Source organism: Balaenoptera ricei, chromosome 6, assembly GCF_028023285.1.
Source record: "Balaenoptera ricei isolate mBalRic1 chromosome 6, mBalRic1.hap2, whole genome shotgun sequence".
In the NCBI taxonomy this organism is placed as follows: Eukaryota; Metazoa; Chordata; class Mammalia; order Artiodactyla; family Balaenopteridae; genus Balaenoptera; species Balaenoptera ricei.
In genome coordinates this window covers 118,020,834-118,046,830 of record NC_082644.1, presented here as the reverse complement: position 1 = coordinate 118,046,830, position 25,997 = coordinate 118,020,834, and the positions used below count along the sequence as shown (strand labels likewise).

The window sequence follows — 25,997 nt, the reverse complement described above, 5'->3', positions numbered from 1 at the left end:
GAAGAGCTTTCATTTTTCTATGTACCCTTGCTTTTTCTTTTCTTTTTATTTTCCAGTAAGTATACTTTTGTAATTAATTTTGTATCAGAAAGAATTCCACTTTATGCTTCAGGGCATCGTTCCACTCTCCCCAACTATTTCTGAACACTCAGTCCATTCAGTCCCATTGACAGGTCAGCCCTCCCAGACTGGCCTGCATGTTCTGCACGGCCTGGAACAGAGCAGTTCTCTAAGCTCTGAACTGGATGTAAACAACACCTGCCGAAAAAAGCTCTAAAGACACAAAGGAACCATGGAAAGAGCACAGGAGATGACCTCCTTTTTCCAGTTGGTCCTGCGGTGAGATTCACCCCCCATTTCACACGGAGATGAGCTCCAAGCAGGCTGGGAGAATCAACTCAATGTCTGGAGGTGAAGTCCTACCTGCCTCCTGGGTGGCCCCGGCCCCCGCCCCACCAGAGCACTCCCACCATGCCCACAGTCAAAGGGCCTGGGGCTCTGGAAAGCAAGCTGACCCCACCAGCTTTCTTCTGTGGCCCATGCATTTCTGACTTCAACTTGGAAACACATTTTTAATACTCCAGGGCTCGCTTACTGTTTGCAAGAGGTGCTTGCTTCAAGTCTGCTACGTTCTCCAGAAGGCCTTCCCTGACCACTGGAACCCAGGCTGAGCTGGGCTCGACTTCTCGGTGGGCTCCCACCAGGCCCCCTTAAGTAGCCCCATCGCTCATCCTACACGTGCTGATGGAGTGCCCTCTGTGTGAGACGCAGAGCACAGGGAGAAACGGAAGCGAAAGAATCTGCTTCATGTGACACTCATTCATTCACTCCACCGGGGCAGAGGGACAATTCAATAAATTTAAAAAAAAAATCTATTTCCAAGTTGTCGCCCATCGATAGATGAATGGATAAACAAAATGTGGTGTGTGTGTAACAAAATATTATTCAGCCTTAAAAAGGAATGGAATCCAGACACATGCCACAACAACACAGACAGATGAACTTGAAAAATTACGCTAGATAAAAGAAGCCATTCACCAGAGAACAGAGATTGGATAATTCCACTTATCTGAGGGACCCAGACTAATCGAACTCCTAGAGACAGGAAGTGAAATGACACTTGCCAGGGCCGAGGGCAAGGGGAATGGGGGGGGGGCGTTTAATAGGTGCAGAGTGCCAATTTACTGAGATGATAAAGTTCTGGAGATGGACAGTGGTTGCACAACACTGTGAATGTACTTAATGCCACTGGACTGTACACTTAAAAATGGTTAAAATGATAAATTTTATGTTATGTGTATTTTACCATGATAAAATAATTGTTAAAAAAAACTGTAAAGTTGTGGAAAGAGTTGTAAAGAAAAGCAAGAGGGGGGACTTCCCTGGTGGTCCAGTGGTTAAGACTCCACGCTCCCAATACAGGGGGCCCAGGTTCGATCCCTGGTCAGGGAACTAGATTCCACACGCCGCAAGTAAGAGTTCGCATGCCGCAACTAAAGATCCTACACGCGGCAACTAAGACCCAGCGCAGCCAAATAAATAAATAAATATTTTTAAAAAGAAAAAAAAAGAAAAGCAACAGGGCTAGGAAAGATGATGCAACAGGCGGGTGATGATGGAGTTGGGTAGAGGAGCTCCCGAAGGCCTCTGTAAGCAGGTGCTTGCCTCCCCCCACTGGATCATGAGCTCCTAAGGAACACAAGTGGGGCATCCACATCTGCGTCCCCAGAACAATAAACATTTAAGTCAAGACACTTGTCCAGACTCATACCAGGAAACAGAGTAAGACCCCAAGCCCCACCCATCAAAAGGCTTTGCCAGGACTGAGACACCCAGAACTCAGTGGTCCACGAAGGAGGCCGCCTTGTGCCCAAGGCTGAAGATGGAGTGACCAAGGAGGACACTGGTGCTGCTCCAGAGAGAGCCAAAGCAGGAGCCCCCCGACCAGGAAATTCCACTTGCGGGAAATAATCAGCAATGCGAACCCAAGGTTTACACGCAAGGATGCTCCCTAAAGTTACGTTTATAATAACAAAAAATGGGTAACAACCACCTCAATGTCTAATAACAGAGGAGTAAGCAGATCATGGCATATCCATATAACAGCAATTACGCAATTATTAAAAAATCATATTTTCAGTAACTTAGAGAAACATACTATAACGTTAAGAGGAACTATGATCCGTGAATAGTGTATATAGTATATTTTTCTAATTTTGAAAAAAAACACATAAAATCAAAGGAAAGAAATAAACCAGTCTTAATGTAGGTATCTCTGGATGGTGAGGTTACAGGTGATTTTTGTTTTTATTTTTGTCTTTATACTTTTCAGTATTTTGCAAATTTTTTTCAGTGAAAATGTTCCTTTTATGAATGGGGAAAAACGCACTTAAAGGGCCTCGCACCATGCCTGGCCGATGTTCGGCAGTGACTTCTAAAAGCAATACATACTGCTTCTGCACCACCACAAGGAGGAAAAGGCTGGTAGTTTTCTTGAAAGGAGGAAGAAAGGATACAGAGCAGAGCTACAAAACCAGCTGTAGAGGTGAGAGCGGAAAGAAGTCATCCGAAAAACAATGTAAAGGACCAGGACAGCAACTTTAGACTGCACTTTGCCCACAGACACGTCCTGCTGCATGCACAAGCTTTACAAGCCAACCACGCTGCTGGCACCTTACAGAGGAACCCAGCCCTCAGCTCAGGCCACGGGGTGGGGGGGGGGGGGGGGGCGGGGAATCAACAAGTACAGTTAAGAACAAACTCGACCAAGACTTTTGGCTCAAGTCACGAGGGCACGCCTCCCTCCCAGAGCAGACTCCGACGTGCCACCCACAGAGACTCGGTGATATCACCGACAGCACAGCCCAGGTCCTCCGCGCTCCCAGGGGAGGAGGCCGGTCCAAATGGCACTTTGTACACCCAAAAGCTTGTCATAAACAATTTTATTTCACCGGAAGGCTCACCATCTCTCACTTCGCTCTCATCTCCAGCACCACAGGCCACGCCTTTCTTTCTTTTCTTTTTTTAATTGAAATATAGTTGGTTTAAAGTATGTGTTAGTTTAAGGGGTACAGCAAAGTAATCTACTTATATATATTTTTCTTTTTCAGATTATTTTCTATTATACATTATTACCAGATATTGAATGTAGCTCCCTGTGATATACAGTAAATCTTCGCTGTTTATCTATTTTTTTAATTGAAGTATAGTTGCTTTACAGTATTGTGTTAGTTTTAGGTGTACAGGAAAATGACTCAGTTATACATACATATATTTTTCAGATTACGCCTTTATTTATTTGTTCAAATGACAGACCCAAGGTTCCCAAGTCTGTACAAGCCCCAGAAAAGGATCTTCAGAAAGAAATCAAGTTATGATTGGAAAAGAAGATAGTCTAGGGGCTTCCCTGGTGGCGCAGTGGCTGAGAGTCTGCCTGCCAATGCAGGGGACACAGGTTCGAGCCCTGGTCTGGGAAGATCCGACATGCCGCGGAGCAATTAAGCCCGTGAGCCACAATTGCTGAGCCTGCGCGTCTGGAGCCTGTGCTCCGCAACGAGAGAGGCCACGATAGTGAGAGGCCCGCGCACCGCGATGAAGAGTGGCCCCCACTTGCCGCAACTAGAGAAAGCCCTCGCGCAGAAACGAAGACCCAACACAGCCATGAATAAATAAATAAATAAATTAATTAAAAAAAAAAAAAAGAAGATAGTCTAGTTTGCCCTGACTAAAATATGAGATTTCAGGACACAAACCCCGACAGATCTCTGCTGGAAATTTTATTCTTCAGAGGGAAACGCATCACTTTAAAATCTAGTGTAGATGGGCCCTATTTAACACCTGCCCACCCATAACAAGATACGCACATTTGACAGTAGAGAAGCCTCATTATCAAATTTAGGAATACGTGTACTGACCCAACTGGCCTGTTCTGGTTTGAAACAGAAACAAACATAGAAATGAACAATCCTAAACCGGCAGAATAATGAGACATACAACCAGCATACAGCCATTAGCAACATGAGTCAGTACTTTGTGCAAGGCAAAAAAAAAAAAAAATCTTGAAAGCACGATAAAATAATCCTTCAGGAAAAAAAGAACTGAAATTTAAAAGGGGGTGGGGGGAATGGACCAACCAAAAGGCATAACAAACATCCCTCGCCCGGCTCCAGGCAACTACACGGTGCAGGAACTGGTTCTGACTTGCCATTCCTGAAATTCCTCTCTCCCAAGGTTTTCCGGCTCTTCCTTCCCCAGGCTCTCCTTTTACCCGTTCGCGCTTGAAGGAGCCCGGAGAGGACCCAGAATGTTGTAGGGCATGACAGGCCCCTCCACCATGCAAGCAGCATTAGGGAGCCAGTGGTAACTGAAATTCACAGGTAATCAAAAAGGCTTGTGGGAGAGGAGCTAATTCATCACCTCCCCTAACCAACCAGCTAACCAACAGTGCAGAGCCAGGCTGAAATCAAATAGAAAGGATGGGCCAAGAGGCAGGAAGCAGGAAAAGGAGGACTTGACCCGCTAAAATGTCTCAGTCACACAGCCAGGAGGAGGTTCCAAGGAGGTTTAACAAAAAAAAACAAAACACAACACAACCAACATGTCTGCGGGAATGCCAAAATGAACCAAAACAAACTTCCCACTAAACTGCACAACCACCGTATGTCCAAGCAGAGTTGTCTCCAAGGCCCTTTACAAACAAGCTACAGGTTTGGCCCAGAGGTAACCTGGGTCTCAGCCCTCACCCGTGACCAAGACTGGGGTCAGTCTCCCGAGTATTAGCCTCAGTCCTTCCTATGGTCTCCCATAAACAGCACACACCCCAGATTTGGTTGAGTAGCCTAGCTCTTCTAGGCCATTCTGGTGCTTCCAGGCAAAATCAAAACATTAGCTGCGGATAGAATTTGGGGTGGTTCCACCAACCAAGGTAACAGGAGAAAAAGATCAGGAACTAGGAGAAACAAACCAGAAAACTAGGTAACCAAAAACATACATTTTCATCATCCTCCCGTGGACGGAAGTGCTTTGCTGCAAATAGTATGTGAGGCTCCCAAGGGACCCAACAGATACCCAAGGCAAGACATAATTATTCCCATTTTACAGATGCAGGAGCTGAGGCTGAAACCTGCGTACGGTAACCCAGTGAGGACCAGAATCCAGGCTCCAAGAGACACACTTGCCCAAACAAGCAAATGATTATCTGCCATTCCCAAAGGAAAACAGTTATCCTCAAGAGGCAGGACTCCCTGGGCCTCTGCTTGTTGTCCTTGGCATCTAGTATCTTGTACTGTTCTGCTGTGCCTTAACCCGAGCTGCAGGAACAGCCTCAGAAGAGGCAGGCACCTCGGATCCAAGGACAGAGACCTACCACCACACAGCCCAGGTCTATGTAGTCCTTGAGGGTTCCAAATGCTGCTCTTTCCCATCCTCGTCTCCCCACAGAGCCCCAGCACGGAATAAGCAAGAACCCGGTGATGTTTTGTGCCCGGAAGTCTTCCCCTGGCCATGCCTTAGCCCAGCACCTGTGGCATCCACCTGACGGCTCAGCACAACGGGTGGCACCACAAGTGGCTAACTTCCACCCTAGGACTCGATGGCAGGCATACGAACAGCCATAGGAGAAGCAGCTATTAAGCACCAACTGTGTGGCAGGCCCTCTCCTAGGTCCTTCACCATCTTCAGGGGGAGGATGCAATGTCCCCACGTATGCCAATGAAGCCTCTGAGAATTCCAGAGTTCTCCGACAGAAGCAGGATTTGCACCCCAAAGCCTGGGCCTCCCCAGTCCCACCTTCCACCACAGCACTGCGCACACAGGGCTAGATGGCTGCAATTGTATTCGGAGAAAGCACGCTAAGACTTCAAACGGATGATTACAAAAACCAAACTAGATTAGGATATAGAAAGCACTTAAAATGCATACCAAACCTTAAAGGAAAAAAAAAAAAATCTCAGGGGCAATTCAACAATCCTGTAAACCGAAGCTTTCTAAAGGTTTCGCCCGGGCAGCCATTTAGCAAATGACACACTCCGGAGAGGCTCCCCCAGCCCCCCTTCTCCCACTTCCTTCAAGCGAACCATTCCCCTGAAAAACACCTCCTCGGCTTGCCAAAGGTGGCTCGGACCTCCCACGATATTTAGAAAGAGGGAGAAAAGAAAAGGAAAAAAACGCCTTCCAATTTTATGTAGGCAAATCCACTCTTCAGAGGCCCGCGATTTCAACAGTGCTAGGTTTTACTTAGGAGGCAGAGGTAGGGGGGGCGGGAAGAAAGAAAAAGGAAAGGAGGAAAAAAAACCCATCTGGCAGGCCCTGAGCAGCGACATCCTGTTTATTATTAAACATTTTCAGCAACAGCGCATTAAGTGTTTTGAAAATAATCCTCTTCTTCCCGCACTCAAACCGCGGCCGTCTGGGCGGCTGTTAACCCCCTGTCCCTGGCACACAGGCCGGCAACCCCTGACCATCAACTTCGGGGACCCCCGGGGGAACCCGAAAAGGCTAGGCGACTCCACCCCCGACCGCCGGCCCCGAGGGTCGCCGCGACCCCGGCTCTGCACCCCGGAGCCGCTCTCGCTAGGAAGCAAGATGGGGCCGGGCGGCAGGAAACCAGCCCCGACGCCCCCGACCGCCGAGGCGCTCGCGGCCGCCGGAATGTGGGGCGGAAAGGCGACTCCGGGGGCTCCGGGGACCCGTCCGCCCCGACGGCCCCTCCCCCGGAGGCCCCCAGCCGCGCTGCGCCCAGGCCCGGCCCCGGGGTGCGGGGGCGCCAGGGGCTGCGGGCCCGGCGGGGGGAGCGGCCCGACCCCGCAGTCAGCCGAGCCCAAGCCGCGCGGCGCCGCCACAACAATGGCGAGCTGGCCGCCCGCCGCCCCCCGGCGGCCCCCGGCCCGGCCCCGCGGGCCAACGGCGGCAGCGCGGGGCGGGCCGAGCCCGGCGCTCGCGGACAAAGGTCGGCCGGGCCCGGGCGCCGCTGTCAGTCAGCCACCGCCGAGACAAAGCCGGCCGGGCCGCGCCGCCTCCATCTTAGCGCCGCGCCCGCCGCCGCCGCCGCCGCCCCGGCCCCGCGCCGCCCCGCGCCCCAGGCCCACCTGGTCTGATTCCGCGGGCGCGACTGGGCCGGGCGATGGCGGTCGGGCTGCGGTCGGGCGCGGAGGCGGCGGGATGGCGGCGGATTGCGAGGCGGCGGCGCGGCTGCTAGCTCGCTCCCTCCCTCCCGGGCTCGCTCGTCGCTCGCTCGCTGGAGCCTCGGAGCCTATGTCTAGCCGCTCGCCTCCCTCTCGCGCTCGGCTCCCCGCCCCCCGCCTGCCACCGCCCCCGCGTCCTCCCGCCTCCTCCTGGCGCCGCCGCCGCCGCCCGCAGCCGCGCCTCGGCCAGCGCAGCGCCCCCTGCCGCGCCTCCCGGGATCCGCGACGCCCGCCCCGCCCCCGGGCCTGAGAGGGGGCTGGGGTCCCGGGAGGGGGAGGGGTATGAGAGAAGGGGGGCCTGGGAGGGGGAGGGGTTCGCGGGAGGGGCCCGGAGGAGGGGCTGGAGGGCCTAGGGGACGGAGCCGGGAGAAGGGGCCTGGGAAGGGGACCCGGGGTGGGGGGGTCCTAGAAGGGGCCCCCGGAGAGAAGGGGGAGGGGTCCGTCGGGGGGGAGGGCTGGGAAGGGGAGGAGGCCCAGAGGAGGGGGTTGGGGCGAGAAGCGGGGAGAGAGGTCCGGAAGAAGGGGGGCTGGGCTGGAGGGGGCCGGGGCGGGTGAGGCCCTGACGCAGGGAGGGTTGGGAAGGGAGGTGTGAGAGTCCGGATCTCCGCCCCCTCCCCTTGCAGAACCGCAGCGCCCGCTGCCAGACCGTGAGCCCGGATCTTGTTAAAGTACGTATTAGATGTAAGCACGGAAAGGAAACTGAAGTAATAGTACATTGTTACTTCAAAAGCAAGGTTGTTGCACAGTCTAGATACTTTATTCCATTTTCGTAAGATGAAACATAATAAACCAATTCTCTTGAGTGTTTGTGTATTTGTGTGAATGCAAGACAAAAGGTCAGGGAGAATGCGCTCTGTTCTCGGTTACCTCTGCGGTGTGAGGTCGCGAGGGCTGAGGGGGATACTCACTTTTAATTCTAGATGCTTTGGCAATTAGAAAAACAAACAATTTGAAAAAGCAACGACAAAAAGAAACGTATCTGGAGCTTGGAATCCAAATCATTTCTGGCAATTGTCCATATACACCGTAAACACCAACGGTGAACGCCAGCCGCAGGGGAGTGGTTGGTCTCATTTAATTCCAACTCGGTGTTAGATATTATTGTTCTAGTTCACAGGTGAGGAATGGAGACTCTGAGAGGTTAAGTAACTTGCCTGAGGCCACACAGTCAGACCTGGAAGGAAAGTTAACCCATTTCAGCCTGAGTAGGATTAGGGTTAGGGTTATGGTGAGCACTGAGCAAGGTGCCTGGCACACAGTAGGCGCTCAATAAATGTTTGAATGTAGTTGGGGACTTCCCTGGTGGTTCAGTGGTTAAGAATCTGCCTTCTAATGCAGGGGACGCGGATTCCATCCCTGGTCTGGGAGCTAAGAGCCCACATGCAGTGGGGCAACTAGAGAAGATCCTGCATGCCGCAACTAAGACCCGACGCAGCCCAATAAATAAATATGAATAAATAATTTTTAAAAATATTTGAATATTGTTGAATGGAGGAATGAGTGTCTGGCCCTTGACCTTGTTGGCTGGGAGGTAATGGACTCTGGAACTCTTTAAGAACCAGGAGGTTACCTCTTTTTATTATCCGGTGAGAGAGAACAAAAAAAAAAAGATGAAAAGTTTGGAGGGCTTTGAGTGCTCTGGAAGACAGGTGAAGAGATATCACAGATGGCAAGCAGAGAGAAAGTCAAGTGGGCAGGTGTTCTGCTCCGGTGGCAGATCTAGAAGGGGAGTGACGCCCTCTGGGGACAGCAGAGTCTGCTAAGTCCGTGGGATTTAAATGGCAGCGGGTGCTTCACTTGTACCACAAACCCCAGGTTTTGTCCCGGATTCAGGAAATCATTCTCATTCTGCACTTTTCTGGGGTGACAACAGCCACGATGATGCGTACTGTTTATTGAGCACTTTTCCCAGCTGGGCAGGCTGCTAAGCACTTTACAAGAGATAATTCAATGCTTGGGAGACAGTTATTATTGTTCCCACTTTATGGATAAGGAAATCGAGGTCACTAATGGCATGGGTGGTGGAGCAAGGATTTGAACCCAGCAGTGCTACTCTTTGACGTTTGAGGGTTTCCTGGGGAAAACAAGGCTAAGATACTGGGGCAGGTAGGGGGGCTGTTGTCTGTGATCTGATGCTGTCAACCGGGGCGGGCACCTGGGATTTCTCTAGGACTGTGAAGGTGCCTGTCCAAACTCTCCCAGAACTCAGGACCCAGAGAGGACAGAGGTAGGAAGGGGGAGGAAGAGAGCAGAGCATGAAGGCTCGACCAAGGCTGGACCTTGCGGTCATTTAGCTCCAAGAGACTGCCTGCGATGTAGAGAGGGACATTCAAGGAGACGGTTTCATTTCATTAAAGTTACTAAAAAGTAAACAGCAATACCCAGGGCTGGAACACTGAAAGGAGGTATGGAATGAGTGCACCGAGCAGGGCAAAGCTGGGGAGAGCTGGCATGAACCAATGGGCAAGAGTTTGTTCCGTTTAGGCTCTTTTTTTCTTCTGCTGCTTTTAAATATCAGGAAACTTGCAACTCTGCTTAGGAGTGGAGGAATCTCTTCGGACCCCCAAACTGAGCCCAAGGGAGAATTTCATCTACCTCTCACAGCGAATTACAGATTTCTTGAATACATAATTTTATTTGTCCCAAAATGTGATCACTGTTTTTTGTTACATTGAAATTTAATATTTTTGCATAATACTTGGGACTTCCCTGTTTGTGGCACAGTGGTTAAGAATCCTCCTGCCAATGCAGGGGACAAGGGTTTGAGCCCTGGTCCAGGAAGATTCCCACATGCCGTGGAACAACTAAGCCCGTGTGCCACAACTACTGAGCCTGCGCTCTAGAGCCCGCGAGGTGCAACTACTGAGCCCGCGAGCCACAACTACTGAAGCCCGTGCGCCTGGAGCCCATGCTCTGCAACAAGAGAAGCCACCGCAGTGAGAAGCCCTTGCACCGCAAAGAAGAGTAGCCCCTGCTCACCGCAACTAGAGAAAGCCTGCATACAGCAACGAAGACCCAACGCAGCCAAAAATAAATTATTTAATTTAAAAAAATACTTATAAATATATTTCTTTATTCACAATTTTCTTTTTTAAAACCACGTTATGGCTAGATATGGATCTCCTTTGCATTAATTTCACGTGGAATATGGGGAGCCCTGTCATTGGTCAGATTCAGGTTTTATTTTTCCTTTCACTCCTTTGGAAATTTGCCTCCCTTTGTATGCTCCCTCCCTTCTCTCTCTCTCTTTCTCTTTCTCTTTCTCTGCTTTTTTCTTCTCTAACCCCCACTGGCACACTCCAACATTCCCTCTGTCACAGTCCCAGGCTTGCTGATGGTCGTCATTTTTATACATATCTGTGTCCCCTACAAGACTAGGCGCTCATCCAAAGAGACTCACTGAATTATTCATTTTTTAATTCCCCAACACCTGGACCACAATCTGTGACACTTCGTAGGTGTTTAATGAAAGATGATTGAATGAAACAAGAAAAAAATGAAGGGAGAGAGAATCTTGAGACTCTCAGAGCAAGAATTTGACCTCTGCTAGTGCTCTGTCCAGCCCTGGCCTCAAAAGAAAGCCAGGAAAGCTTCCCCTCATCAATCCACTGCCTGGAGAGTCTAAGACTTTGCTGGGTTTCTTTCATCCCTCCATCAAGAATACTCCCCTTTTGGGGCTTCCCTGGTGGCGCAGTGGTTGAGAATCTGCCTGCCAATGCAGGGAACACAGGTTCGAGCCCTGGTCTGGGAAGATCCCACATGCCGCGGAGCAACTAGGCCCGTGAGCCACAACTACTGAGCCTGCGCGTCTGGAGCCTGTGCTCCACAACAAGAGAGGCCTCTCCACAACAAGAGAGGCCACAATAGTGAGAGGCCCGCGCACCGCGATGAAGAGTGGCCCCCGCTTGCCGCAACTAGAGAAAGCCCTAGCACAGAAACGAAGACCCAACATAGCAATCAATCAATCAATCAATCAATCAATCTTTTACTGAGCATTTTCGGGTAAGGAAATTAAAACACAGATTCAGTGATTTGCCTGAGTTCCCACAGGGAGCTGGTGACAGAGTTGGGTAGGAAGGAGAATGCACATTTGTTGAGGGTTTGTTGTGGCTGCACCCACTTTCTGTATATCCCAGCCTCTTCACCATGATTTTGTGAGTTAGGGTCTATCATCAACCCCATTTTACAGATCAATTGGTTGAGGCTACTGGATCTTCACCCACCACCGCCTGGCTGTCAGATGGATAGGAGAGCCTCTCTGGCCATCCAGACCTCAGAAAGCTCAGGAAAATCAGTGTCCAGCTGAAGGGAAGGGAAGTGGAGGACCACTAGACACTGACCACAAACAGGGAGCCAGCCTTAAAGTGCTGGCTCAGCCCAGAGCCTGGGGGCAGCCCCAGCAGCCTCTCCTGGGGGCCCCATCTAGCTTCAAGACCAAGCCACCCTTCACCCTTCAGAGCCTGCATCTTGTCCACAGCATGGCCATGCACACCACCCACAGGCTCCAGAAAGCACAGAGGCCCAGCCAGCTCACCTCAGCTCACCTCCTCAGTGGGTGTCCAAGCTAAAGCCAGAAGCAGGCACTGGGTCTATGCCTTTCCCCTGGACTTGCCCCCAGCATGGAACCATGGTTAAAAAAAAGTGCAGGAGTTGGAGTCAGACGGACCTGAGTTAGATTCTGTCTCTATCCTCATTTACTGTGTGTCTTTAGACAAGTGCCTCTGATTTGTTGAGCCTCTGAAAATTGGGGAAGGGGTCTGTCGTGAGAAGTTGAATGAGATGATGTATATTGGCTGTTAGCACAAGCTGGCATCTAGTGGGCATTCAGCACATGTTGGTTATTACTGTTATTCCTTTTTCATCTCAGACACATTGGAGCTTCCCTTGTCAGTGATCACTTGCTGTGTAACAAACAGCCCCAAAACTTAGTAGCTTGAAACAACAAATTGTAATTTCTCACCACTTGGTGGTGTTTTGGAAGGGTCTTCTCTTCCACCTTGTATTGACAGGGGTCACTCATGCCGCTGCACCGTCTCTTCCACCATGAGGTGTCTCACGCTCCAGGATTCTCCTTGTGGCCTCTCTCTCCAGCAGAACAGTCTGGGCTTCCTTATAGCATGGCAACTGGCTTCCAAAGGAGTGTACGTGGAAGCTGACAGGCCTCTTAGGAGTGCATTCTGTCAGTCAAAGTGAGTCACAGGGCTACCTCAGAACTCCCCCCCGCCCCACCGCCGATGGAGGGAGCAGCATATGTGTACAGAGACGGGAAGATTGATGGCAGATTATTTGTAGATAATCTTCCTGGTTCTCAGGACCTCCTGTGCTTCCCCACCCCATGTCTTATCCAAACCTCCACTCATTCTGTCTAATGAAGACATTCCATCTGACTGCAAAAAATATTTACTGAGATCTAGTATGGCAAGGCCAGTCAGAGTGCTGAGAAATGGCAAGATGAGAAATAAATCATCTGGGACATCCCTAGTGGTCCAGTGGTTAAAAATCCGCCTTCCAATGCAGGGGATGCAGGTTTGATCTCTGGTCAGGGAACTAAAATCACACATGCCGCAGGGCAACTAAGCCCGTGCACTCTAGAGCCCACACGCTGCAACGAAGATCTCAGTGCCACAACTAAGACCCCATGCAGCCTCATTAATTAATTAATTAATTAAAAATAAATTAATCATCCCTCTGTTCAAGAAACTCTCAAGTTAAGGGGTTTTCAAAAAAAAAACCCAACAATAATAAAAACTGATTCATCAAGCTCTCACTACCTCCAGGTGTTACCAAGTCCAAGCTCCTACTGCTTGTGGCAAGACAGGCCAGTAAATCAAGACATGAGTTGTTGGGCCAAGAAACAGCGACTTTATCAAGAAAGCCAGCAGACCGAGAAGATGGTGGACTCGTGTCCCAAAGAACCATCTTGCCTGACTTAGAATTCAGGCTTCTTTTATACCGAAAGGGGAGGGAGTAAAGTCAAATATTTCCTGGTTCAGGTCAGCCTCCAGGAGGGTTGTGTTAATTTCTTCCTTCCTGCAGTCATTCTCAGGTGGGCCTGATCAGGATGTTTCCTGTGAGCTAAATAAAGGTATTTTAGCTTAATGCTCATTACCTGGGAGGCAGGGTCCCCAGAGATGGGCCATGATGTATAATTTAAGCTTATAGGCAACATCCCTTTAGTGATCAACTTGTAATAGAATACAAAGTTTCTTCCCTATTACATAGGCATGGGCCCGAGCTGGGCCTGAATCATTGGAGCCTGGCTCTGGCCTGGTCTAGTGCATCCTCCTGGCCCAGAACTGCAGTAACTTGCAGTACAATCTAGGAACGTGAGGCCTACAATTTGTGCAGTGAACGTATGTGCCAGGATTCCTGGACGGGCCTGCTTTCATACTCTCTGCACCTGTTCTCCAAAAGGCAATTGTACTAATGACAGAGAGTGTGAGTCCCAATTACAGTTCAGAAAATGTTGTCATCTTAACTGGAGGGAAAAAAGAATCCTAGTCCGGGGAGAAATCGGTTCCACCTGGGGAGGCTGGGGGAGCCTTCTTGGTGCAGGTGCTTTTGACACCAGGCTTTGAAGGAAGACTGGAGTTTAATCAGAGGAGACGGGAAGAACATTCCAGATGGAGGGACCAGCTTGAACAAAGGCCCAGAGATGGGAGCATCTGGGCACTGGGAAGGGACCACGGGCTGGCTCGTAACCATCAGAAAAGTGGCCACATCCCAGGGAATGTGCACTCCAGTAGGAATGGGAGCCTTGAGGTAAAAATACGACACTTGGATCTGAACAGGCAGCAGGGGGCCCAGCACAGACCTTGGCACTCACATCAAGGTGGACAGCATCTGGGTCTCAGTACCTGACATAGGTGGGCTTAAAAGCAAGTTCTCCTCTGAGGGGCTCATGCCGAAGGGAGTTCAGGGCAGGGAATGCTGGCAATTTCTCTTCACATCACACCTGAGTCTTAGGAATTTGCCCTCCATTTTCATCTAAGGAGAAAGACCCAGGAGAAGGAAAGAGCCAAGACTGGGGAATAAAAGAAGTGTGAGGATAAGATTTAAAACTTGGCAACTTCGGGCAAGTAAAAGAAATCACCACTTTACACAGTGGAAAATGTTGGGCACCTCATTCCATTCCTTTTGCTCAGCACTCGGTGCGATTGTTTTTCTGTATTATTTTATTTTGTATTGAAATTTTCAAATGTATATAAAAGTAGAAGGAATATTATTATGTCAGTGTATATCTCTAGAAAGGTAAAGATCTTTTTAAAAATATTCACAATACCATGATATCATAATCACACCTAAAATCCCCAGCATTTCTTTAACATTGTCATATATCCCATGAGAGTTCAAAGTTGCCTGATTATATTGTTTCATGAAAACAAAACTTGGCAACTTTGGCTGAGAAAAGGCAGTGAAAAATTATTGAGGGATATGGCTTGGGAAGGGAAAGGAAAGAAGAAACTCACTAAGGAGGCTCCTAAATAAAGGATGGGATGGCGAGTACCAGAAAGTCATCCTACCTGCTCCCCTTCTGTACCAATGGCAGAATTCCCGAATTGTGGTCCTCCTTCCCAAGGAACCATGTCAGAATCTTCCTCAACATGGAGCCCCGGGAAGCCATACCAACTGAAGGATCTGACACGTGATGGGAAGGTGAGGATAAACGTAGAATAAAGGAAGGTCATTGGTAGGAGAATTTAGGAATCAGGTCTTGCCCTCTGTGTCAGGATCCCAGAAATGTAGGTACTGGAGAAATAATCGATTTCAAAATATAACTTTCTATCATGAAAGGGAGAAGAAAACCCAAAATGGGAAAAAAATATTTGCAAACTATATATCTGAAAAGGGTCTAACATCCAGAATATCTAAAGAACACAACTCAACAACAAAAAGACAAACAACCCCATGAAAAAGCGGATAAAGGACTTGAATAGACATTTCTCCAAAGAAGATAAGCAAATGACCAATAAGCATATGAAAAGATGCTCAATATCATTAGCCATCAGGGAAATGCAAGTCAAAACCACAGTGAGATACAACTTCATACCCACTAGGATGGCTATATGGAAAATAACAAGTGTTGGTGAGGATGGAGAGATACTGGAACCCTCATACATTGCTGGTGGGAATGTAAACTGGTGTACCTGCTGTGTAAAACAGTATGGTGGTTCCTCAAAAAGTGAAACATAGAATTATCATATGACCCAGCAATTCTACTCCTAGGTGTATACCTAAAAGAGTAGAAAACAGAGGTTCAAACAAAAACGTATACAGGAATGTTCATAGCAGCATTATTCACAATAGCCAAAAGATAGAACCCAAATGTCTGTCAACCGATGAGTGGATAAACAAAATGGGGTAGATTCATACTGACATATTATTTAACCATTGAAAGGAAAGAAGTACTAGGACTTCCCTTGTGGCACAGTGGTTAAGAATCCACCTGCCAATGCAGGGGACACGGGTTCGAGCCCTGGTCTGGGAAGATCCCACATGCCGCAGAGCAACTAAGCTCGTGAGCCACAACTACTGAGCCTGTGATCTATGGCCCATGAGTCACAGCTACTGAGCCCGCGTGCCACAACTAATGAAGCCGTGCTCCTAGAGCCCATGCTCCGCAACAAGAGAAGCCACCGCAGTGAGAAGCCTGCACACTGCAACGAAGAGTAGCCCCCGCTCGCTGCAACTAGAGAAAGCCCGCGCGCAGCAACGAAGGCCCAATGCAGCCAAAGATAAATTAATTAATTAATTAATTAATTTTTAAAAAAACTTTAAAAAATTAAAAAAAAGGAAAGAAGTTCTGTTACATGCTATAACATGGATGAACCTTGAAAACTTTACGCTAAGAGAAAGAAGCCATATACAAAAGGCCTTATATTATATAATTCCATTTATATGAAATACCCAAAATAGGTAAGTCCATAGAGACAGAAAGCAGATTAGTGTTTGCCAGGGGCTGGGAGGAGGGGGGATGGGGACTGACTACTTAATGGCTGTGGGATTTCCCTTTGGAATGATGAAACAGTTCTGGAGCTAGAGGTGATGGTTGTACAACATGGCAAGCGTACTAAATGTCACTAAATCGCACACTTTAAAGTAGTTAAAATGGTCAATTTTATGTTATGTGGGTTTTACCACAATAAAAATAATCTAATTGAAATGGCACTTTTGCTGGTATCCTGGTCAGTTCCGTTACCGTCATTTGTTCACATGCGTTATCATTTAGATTTCCAACCTTCCTGGTGATATTTAAGTTTTAAGGGAGATACACATTTTCTGTTGTTTGTTTTGTTTTTGTTTTTCGGCCACGCTGCAGCTTATGGGATTTTAGTTCCCCAACCAGGGATTGAACCCAGGCCCTCAGCAGTGAGAGCATGGAGCCCTAACCACTGGACCACCAGGGAGTTCCTTCTATTTCTAAAATGCTCACTTGTCTGGGTCCAAGGGGAAGTGGGGTTTGTGGAGCCAGCGACCCTTCATCATGTGGCATCTGAGGAGCCTCCTGGGTCCCCATGTGGGTTTAGATGCCCCAATGATGACAAGGCCGCCAGGTTGAGGGGCAGTCAAGTGGATGGCAGATCTATTTTATACCTCAGTCTGAGTAGCCATAGTTTGTCTTTCAGCTAAAAATGGTGGTCCTGGAGAAAAGCAGCTAGTTCAGCGGGCAACTGAGTCATACAAGTCCTCTTCTTAGAGACAACCATCGTACCTTGGTACACCTCAGAAAAGTGCCTTTCGTGTACTTCCCATTTTGTCGGACAAGATACTAAAAAGGTATGTCCTCAAGGGTTAAGCTTTAATAAAATCATTTTTACTGCTTCATCAAGGACATTCTAAAGTAGAACTGGCCTTCCTTTTTCTCTGCAAGAGCATGGCGATGAAGAATGTAATGGCTAATAGTACCATTTAGAGCCACTGCTTTGATTCATGCTAAGGGGCCAGCAGTTTTACCCACCAACCGTACAAGTGTCTACACAGTGAAAAAGGCAAATAATGTCTTAGTATTATTATGAAAACGGTTTTGACCCTTGCAGTTCCCTGAGAGGACCCCCCCCCCCAGGGGTCTGTAGACCACAATTTGGAAATTATCTGCCTAAGCATGTTTCTCTCCTGGTCATTTTTTTGGTAATATTTATTTATTTATTTATTTGGCTGCGCCGGGTCTTAGCTGCCGCACTCGGGATCTTCAGTTGCAGCGTGTGGGATCTTTTAGTTGCAGCATGCGGGATCTAGTTCCCTAAGGATCGAACCTGGGCCCCCTCCGTTGGGAGCATGGAGTCTTAACTATTGGACCACCAGGGAAGTCCTTCTCCTGGTAATTTAAAAGCAGAACAGATAAATCTACCCAGAAGAAGCAGGCCCATGTAGAGTTACCTTTTGAGCACGTGATTCTTAATAGGTGCTCAATAAACATTTTTTGAATCTTGAGTAGTGGCTGCCACCTACAGGGCTTACCACATGCGAGGTGTTGTGCTAAACATTCTACAAACATTGTCTCATTGAGTCTAGCACCCTCATTTGACAGATGCGAAAAGCGAGGCTCAGAGAGGGTAAGGAACTAACCAACACAGCTAATGATGACCAGATCCAGGAGTCAAACCCAGTTTTGTCTGACTTCAAACCATTGTGCCATACTAAATCTGTCTGGCAGAAAAATCTTCGGTCAAGGGTTAGATTGAGAAAAAGACAGGAAAATAATTAGAGGAAAATTTAAGAAAGTTTTGGAAATAAGTTTGAATAACTAGGCTGCCTACATAAATCTATTGTTTACTTCCTAGTCAACAAACTCAATGAAGACATATCTGTCCCATTCGCCTGGGCCGGTGGGTTAGCAGCTAATTGCAAGGCTGATCTAAAGAGGGTATATTAAGAATGATGGGGTACTTCCCTGGTGGTCCAGTGGTAAAGAATCTGCCTTACAGTGCCGGGGACTTGGGTTCGATCCCTGGTCAGGGAACTAAGATCCCACTTGCCGTGGGGCAACTAAGCCTGCATGCCTCAACTAGAGAAGAGAAAACCCGAACGCCACAACTAGAGAGAAGCCCGAGCGCCGCAATGAAGAGCCCTCGCGCTGCAACGAAAAATCCCACGTGCCTCAATGAAGATCCTGTGTGCCGCAACTAAGACCCAACGCAGCCAAAAATAAATTAAATAGATAAATAAATAAATAAATCTTAAAAAAAAAAAAAAAGAATGATGGGGAATTCCCTGGCGGCCCAGGGGTTAGGATTTGGTGCTTTCAGTGCCGTGGCCTGGGTTCAGTCCCTGGTTGGGGAACCAAGATCCCGCACAAGGGCTGGGTGTACAGGCCTTTTTCACGCCAGTGGAGGACTAGACACAAACAATAGCCAGAGGCAGAAAGACATGTCAGTTGGGCCCAGGTGTAGAATCCAAAATGCAGCAAAAATAATGGGACAGTTGGAATGCCCTGGGCTGGGTCCCCACAGGTCAGGGGCCACACCTGCCAAAGTTCTTCTAGAGCAGCTAGGCTGCTCTCAGGCTTTTCCCTGAGAAGCTAAGCTGAATCACTCCTGAGGTTACGCCTATTCTTTTCACCAGTGAAACACCAGCTGATAGTCTTGCCAGGTGTTCGTTAATGCCTTGGGCCAAACTCCTTGGCCTTCTGGAATATGATCTGGCCCCTACTGACCTATCAAGGCTCACCTCTCACCTCCTCACTTTCCAGAGTCATAGCCTGCAGACTTGGTACCAACGGTTCCCTCTGCCTGGAAAAAACTGTCCCCAGCCCCACACAACCTCCTTTGCTTGGGGGAATCCTACTCAAACCTCAGGACTCAGGTTGGACTTCACCTCTCTTTTTTTTTTTTAATGTTCCCTGTTAATTAATTAATTAATTATTTTAAAATTTATTTTTTTTCAGCTGTGCTGCGCAGCATGCAGGATCTTAGTTCCCTGACCAGGATTGAACCCGTGCCCCCTGCAGTGGAAGAGCGGAGTCCTAACCACCAGACCACCAGGGAATTCCCATGGACATCACCTTCTTTAAGAACCCTTTCCTGTTGATACCCACCTCCAAACACCATATCTCCATCGTTTGTTAGGCACCATTACCAGGGATGTCAAGGCTCACAAGAAAGATATGATGCTCACAGAGCTTATGGGCCAGTGTTTTACATTCAAAATCCTGCTTGTTGTCTTACTTGCCCACTAGGCTGTAAGCTCCTCTGGAATGGGATGGCGTTTGCATGTTCACTGCTATATCCCTGAATCTCACACTGGCACAGAGTACGAAGGAGCTCAGTCAACATTTGCTAACTCAATGAGCAAATGAAAAAGGAATCCATAGAGGGTGTGGAGAAAAGGGAACCCTCCTACACTGATGGTAGGGATATAAATTGGTACAGCCACTATATAGAACAGTATGGAGGTTCCTCAAGAAACTAAAAATAGAGTTGCCATATGATGCAGCAATCCCATTCCTGGGCATGTATCTGGAAAAAACTATTAATTTGAAAAGATACGTGCACCCCAATGGTCACTGCAGCACTATTTACAATAGCCAAGATACGGAAGCAACCTAAGGGTCCATCGACAGATGAATCGATAAAGAAGATGTGGTACTTACATACAATGGAATATTACTCAGCTGTAAACAAGAATGAAATGTTATTTGCAGCAAGACAAATGGACCTAGAGATGATCATACTAAGTGAAGTAAGTCAGACAGAGAAAGACAAATATCATATGATATCACTTATATGTGGAATCTAAAAAAGTGATGCAAATGAACTTATTTACAAAACAGAAAGAGACTCACAGACTTTGAAAACAAATTTATGGTTACCAAAGGGGAAAGGTAGGGGGAAGGAGGGATAAATTCGGAGTCTGGGATTAGCATATACACACTACTATATATAAAATAGATAACCAACAAGGACCTACCGTATAGCACAGGGAACTCTACTCAATATTCTGTAATAACCTAAATGGGAAAAGAATTTGAAAAGGAATAGATATATGTGTATGTATAACTGAATCGCTTTGCTGTACACCGGAAGCTAACACAACATTGTAAATCAACTCTACTCCAATATAAAATAAAAATTAAAAATAGAAAAAGGAACCCATGAAAAGGAGAGGAGAGGAGAGGAGAAAAATAGGTGAAATAGGAATGTGATGAAGTAGGGAACAACATTTGCACCCACCTATGGATACTTACACTCTCATCATTCCCCAGGCGGTGCTGGAGGAACTGGGCTCTGTGGATATAGGGCATAGGGCTGGGGGGAGGGTGCGTAAAAGAAACAGCTCAAAGAGGGGTTTACAATCCTGTTGAGGAGCAGCGTGCACACATTTAAAATGCCATCACCAAACAGCATACCTTCGAAAGGTACAACGAATCTTGTGCCAAGTGAGGTCAGAAGTATTGAGAGATCAAAAAAAAAAAAAAAAGTACAATAATAAGAGAAATGGCTATGCGTCAGGTTGGCTAATGGCTGTGACAAGCAACCCCCGCATTTTAGCGGTGCATCTCAATTATTTTTTATTTCTCCCACGTGTGTTTTCTTGATTGAGGCACTCTGTTCCAAATGGTGCTGTGGGGATTCAGGAACCTTCCATCCGCTATCACTATCACTAGTTCCGCTATCACTGGTTCCACTCTCACTCCAGAGAAAGGCACACCTGGAATTGTGCGCATCAGTTCTACCCACTGTGCGCATCTAGTTCCATTGGCTAGAACTCCGTCTTGTGGCCCCACCTACCGGGAGGGGAGGTTGGGGATTGTAGTCTAGCGGAGTGCCCTGGAGGAAAAGGAAGTGGGAACTGCTAAACACTTTAGTCTCTGCCACAGCTCTTTTTTTTACTGAGGATCTACTACATGTCAGGCACCGTGATAAATAAGCTACATTCATGTTGTCATTTTATCCTTACATCACCTCTCATTTACAGAGAAGGAAACAGAGGCTCATAAAGTTTAAGTACATTTTATGAGGTGAAAGGCTCATGCTTGGAGAATCAATGCGGAACCAGATCATTCTGACTCCAAAGGCTGTAACTGCAAAGAAGTAAGGACAGGTTAACACTAGGGAGCTGCTGTGAGACTGCACCTACTCATTCAACATCATCATCATTTAAGAGCTTATTAGTGTGCTGGTTAGGCATTGATCGAAGCACTTTAATATTATTAACTCACTGGATTCTCCCCAAACGCCTATGAGATAAATACTGTTAATCCCATTTTATTTATTTATTTATTTTTAATTTTTTTTTTTTTTTTTTTTTGGCTGCGTTGGGTCTTCGTTGCTGCGCTCAGGCTTTCTCTAGTTGCAGTGAGCGGGGGCTACTCTTCGTTGCGGTGTGCAGGCTTCTCACTGCAGTGGCTTCTCTTGTGGCAGAGCATGGGCTCTAGGCGTCTGGGCTTCATTAGTTGTGGCACGAGGGCTCAGTAGTTGTGGCTCGCGGGCTCTAGAGTGCAGGCTCAGTAGTTGTGGCGCACGGGCTTAGTTGCTCTACAGCATGTGGGATCTTCCCCGCCCAGGGCTGGAACCTGTGTCGCCTGCACTGGCAGGCAGATTCTTAACCACTGCGCCTCCAGGGAAGTCCCAATCCCCCTATTTTAAAGATGATGAAATTGCACAGAGAAGTTAAGTGATTTGCCTGAGGTCATTCTAGGCAGTCTTTCTCCAGAGCCTCCAGCTTTGCCCCGCTCCTGCCTCCGCAAACAAAAGGAATTGTTGTAGGGCACAGTCTCCAAAGTGAGGCGCTAGTACCCTGGGGAGGAGTCCAGCTGGTCCACTGGGGTGCGAGAGGGAATTATGATCCTTCTAGGCATCTTTGTCTTTATTCTTTAAAAAAAAAATCACACAGGGAACTATATTCAACATCCTGTGATAAACCATAATGGAAAAGAATATGAAAAAGAATATATATGTATAACTGAATCAATTTGCTGTAGAGCAGAAATTAAACACAACATTGTAAATCAACTATACTTCAATAAAATTAAAAAAAAATCAGTGATATTAAACTTTGCTAATATGTATTATACAGCTTGACCCTGTCGCCCTCTCTCAGCTGAGGATCGATCTGCATAATACATACTAGTAAAATTTAATATCACTGATTTTTTTTTTTTTTTTTTTTTTACAATAAACAGAAACAGAAAGTGTCACTTACACACCTTCAGTGTTTGGATAAATGGATCAGTGTGGTATGTTTAGTTTTAGTTGAGGTAGCTCTCACTGTGTGGACCAATGGTTTTAAAAGATTCCTGTAAAGAATTAACGATGACTACACGCCCACCTCAGGTACCGCCTCCACCCTACACACCCCAGGCTCACTCGAGCATGCCCAGAACCCCTACATCGCAGAGTGGGAGGCGGGGCCTGTGGCCACACCCCTTCTCTTTCCCCCGCCTTCCTTGTTTCTTCCGGAGGCGTCATTGGGTGCTTCACGTTGCGATTGGGCGAGCCGCGGGTTGTCGGAGGGACACAATTGGACAGAGTCGCCGCCTCTCGACCGGTGGCCAGCCTCGATTGGCCGAGGTTCTGTGATGGGTTGGCCGAATTTACTCGTCAGCCAGGCTCAGACGCTAGGAGTGGTCGTGCGCCGCTCTGGGCGCTCGCTTCCGGGTATCTTGATTTGGGAGGCGCACGGCGAGCCCAGGGCCCAGGGGGTCGGGGGGCCGGTTAGGAGGTGCGGTCAGAGGGTGGAGGGGCCGGGAGAACCCGGGGCTGCAGGCGAGGCGGGATGGCGGCCGTTGTCCCGGGAAGGACCTGCGTGGATGCCAGTGGGCACCTTGGTGGAGGAGATTGCGATTAAACTAGACGTCGTGGTCTGACACGAGACCCCTAGCAAGACCACCACCTTGCCACCCAGTCTGGGAAGCCCTAAATGGATTGGAACCCAGGATTGGAGGCTTCTGCTCAAGCAGATGGCCACCACCCGTCAGGAGCAGTTAAAGAGAGTGAGTCTGACTGAGCTGGTGGAGCTTCTACGGCGGAACAATGACCTGCGTGCCAGAGGTTTATGAGCAAGGGAACTGGAAGAAACAAATCAAAAAGCTAATTGCTAACAGCGAGGCCTCAGCCTACAAACTCATCTCCAGAGCCAAGTGGGGGGAATTGAAGACATTTGGCTAAGGGAGAAGGATCCAGGAGAAATAAGACCAGAACTCTGTGCACAGCTTCTCCTGTCTGAAGCTCTGTGACCTGGGGGCAAATAAACCCTGTCCTGGACATAATTCTTGCAGAAGAACAAACATCTGGGGGGAATGAGCTTATCTGCAAAGGTCATAATAAAGTTGTTGAAGAAGTTAAATGGAAGACTCCATACATCAGTACAAAAAGCCAAATGTTTTTCTGGATCAAGCTTTTTATCTGTGAGATGTCTGAGGCTCGAGAGAGATGCAATTCACTTTCTGAGAGAAGTGTTTTTGCAAACTTACTCCAAGTTCTCGGTGACTCACAGTGTACTTGCCTGTGTGATTAAAGTGGTAAGAATGGCAACAGCAACGGCCTGAATACAGGGCAAAATTTCCACGTTATCAGAGGTAACAGAAAGCAATAATGATAGATCTTGTGATGCCACTTGATTACATTTAATAAGGTGAAGATGACTTTCCCATGAAAGTGAAAATCCCTGCAAAGGGTGCTCCCTGGCCTTGAACCAGCATAACATACCATCAGAAGGACATAATGATACTACAAGGTGAGGTCCATTAAGCCAGTCACCTTCATGATAGTATCTCCAAAGAGACCCGTGGAAACAGTGAGACTGATGCACATAATGGGGTGCCATATAAGATAGAACTAAGACAACTTGAGCATTCTGCTTTACAATTGTTTTGAAAAGGCTCACAAATCAGGTCATTAAGAGCATTCCAGAGCATTAAATTTTTCTAGGAAGATTAAAAACACTTGAGGACTTCCCTGGTGGCACAATGGTTAAGAGTCCGCCTGCCAACGCAGGGGACACGGGTTCGAGCCCTTGTCCGGGAAGATCCCACATGCCACAGAGCAACTAAGAGCCTGCACTCTAGAGCCCGTGAGCCACAACTGTTGAGCCCGAGTGCCACAACTACTGAAGCCCACATGCCTAGAGCCCGTGCTCTGTAACAAGAGAAGCCACCACAATGAGAAGCCCATGTACTGCAACAAAGAGTAGCCTCCGTTCGCCACAAGTAGAGAAAGCCCCACACGTAGCAAAAGACCCAATGCAGCCATAAATAAATAAATAAATAAATTTAAATTAAAAAAAATAAAAACACTTGAGATTATTCTGTGAGTACTGTATAGGACTACTCATATTTTTACTTTTGTCAGATAACCAAAGTTGACAAATCTGTGTTTTCTTCAGAACCAGCAGGGGGCGTATATGCTGAAACATCAATAATAATAACTAATACTACACAAATAGCCAAGGCTCTCTGTTTGCATCCAGGCACTGGGCAAGTGCTGTACATGCATTAGTCCATTAGATCCGTCCAAAAACCCTATGAAGCAGGTACCTCCACTTTAGAAATGAGGAAACTGAGGGCTAGAGAAGTTAGGCAATTACTGTGCTACACCACCTCCCCAAGATGGCACACAGGGACATGCTCTGGCAAAGAATGGAGGCCAAATTTGGACCAAAGGTTGTAGTTTGCCCAATCCTGCTCTAGCATTTGATAATCTGAAATCTTTTGCAATCAGAAATTTGCAAATTACTTCACATAGTTATGATAAATGCCTTCAGATGGGAAAGAACCAACTCTTGGGTAAATTACATGAATACACTGCCAGGGGAAAGAAAAAACTCTGTCCCAGTTCAGACAACAATGGGGGCCCCATCCGCCCTGGGCTAGGTAAAAGGTCATTTCTGAAATCCACTCATGAGGTAAAAAAAACTTTAGTAGAAAATGAAGTTGAAGTTCAGCATTTAATTCCCTAATGTTGTAGAATAGGCCAAAGCACAGGGATTGGTTCTTATACGTTTCATTTTCTATGCAGAGGAATTCTTCCTTTTGTTAAAAATTTAAAGGTTTAAAAATGCACCCTTTGCATGAGTATAGCCGATGAGTGGCACATTTCCACTGGGTATTAGTATGTTTATTTTGTTAGTTTATACATAAGTACTCCATGTTTTTGGTGCTATTGTACACAGTACTTTTTTATTTTTATTATTTATTTATTTATTTGGCCGTGCCATGTGGCTTGTGGGATGTTAGTTCCCCAACCAGGGATCGAACCCAGGCCCTCGGCAGTGAGAGCACAGAGTCCTAACCACTGGACCACCAGGGAATTCCCCTACACAGTACTTTTTATTTTATTATTATTTTTTTCCTTTAAAAATTTTTTTATTATAGTTGATATACAGTGTTGCATTAGTTTCTGCTGTACAGCAAAGTGTATCAGTTATACACACACACATCTCCACTCTTTTTTAAATTCTTTTCCCATGTAGGTTATTACATTAAAAAAATTTTTTAATTGTGGTAAAAGTCATAATATAAAACATACTATTTTAACCCCATTTAACTGTACAGTTCAGTGGCACTAAGTACATTCACATTGTTGTGCAACTCTCACCATCATCCATCTCCTGACTTTCTCACCTTCCTAAACTGAAACTCTGTCCCTGTTAAACACTAATTGACCATTCCTCCCCCACTACCCCTGACATCTACCAATGTTGGCCCCTGACATCTACCAGTGTACTTTGACTCTATGAATTTGACTATTCTAGGTCACAGTACTTTTTAAAATGTCGGTGTCCAGTTGCTCAGTTCTAGCCTAGTAACAAGCCTCTATGATGGCCCTCAGTGATTCTCTCCCCCAGTGGCCATTCCCTTGTGCAATTCCCTTACATGCT

The 25,997-nt window shown here is 47.4% G+C and overlaps 1 protein-coding gene and 1 long non-coding RNA gene across 14 annotated transcripts in view; one reads left to right on the top strand and one right to left on the bottom strand.

The window, feature by feature from the left end:
• The window catches only part of PRRC2B (proline rich coiled-coil 2B), an 85,981-nt gene extending 78,689 nt beyond the window's left edge, over positions 1-7,292 (bottom strand). For 8 of the 13 annotated variants that reach the window (XM_059925862.1, XM_059925864.1, XM_059925866.1 and 5 more), the window contains exon 1: positions 7,086-7,292. The gene's annotated coding sequence lies outside the window, so the exon portion shown is untranslated. The remainder of the gene's footprint in view (positions 1-7,085) is intronic. The other 5 variants (XM_059925868.1, XM_059925869.1, XM_059925870.1 and 2 more) reach the window with 1 other exon arrangement.
• An 82-nt stretch (positions 7,293-7,374) lies between these two features.
• Positions 7,375-8,563, top strand: LOC132368001 (uncharacterized). Its single transcript, XR_009503907.1, has 3 exons — positions 7,375-7,461; positions 7,805-7,849; positions 8,520-8,563. It is a non-coding gene; the product is annotated as an uncharacterized LOC132368001 (long non-coding RNA).
• The last annotated feature ends 17,434 nt before the right edge of the window (positions 8,564-25,997 follow it).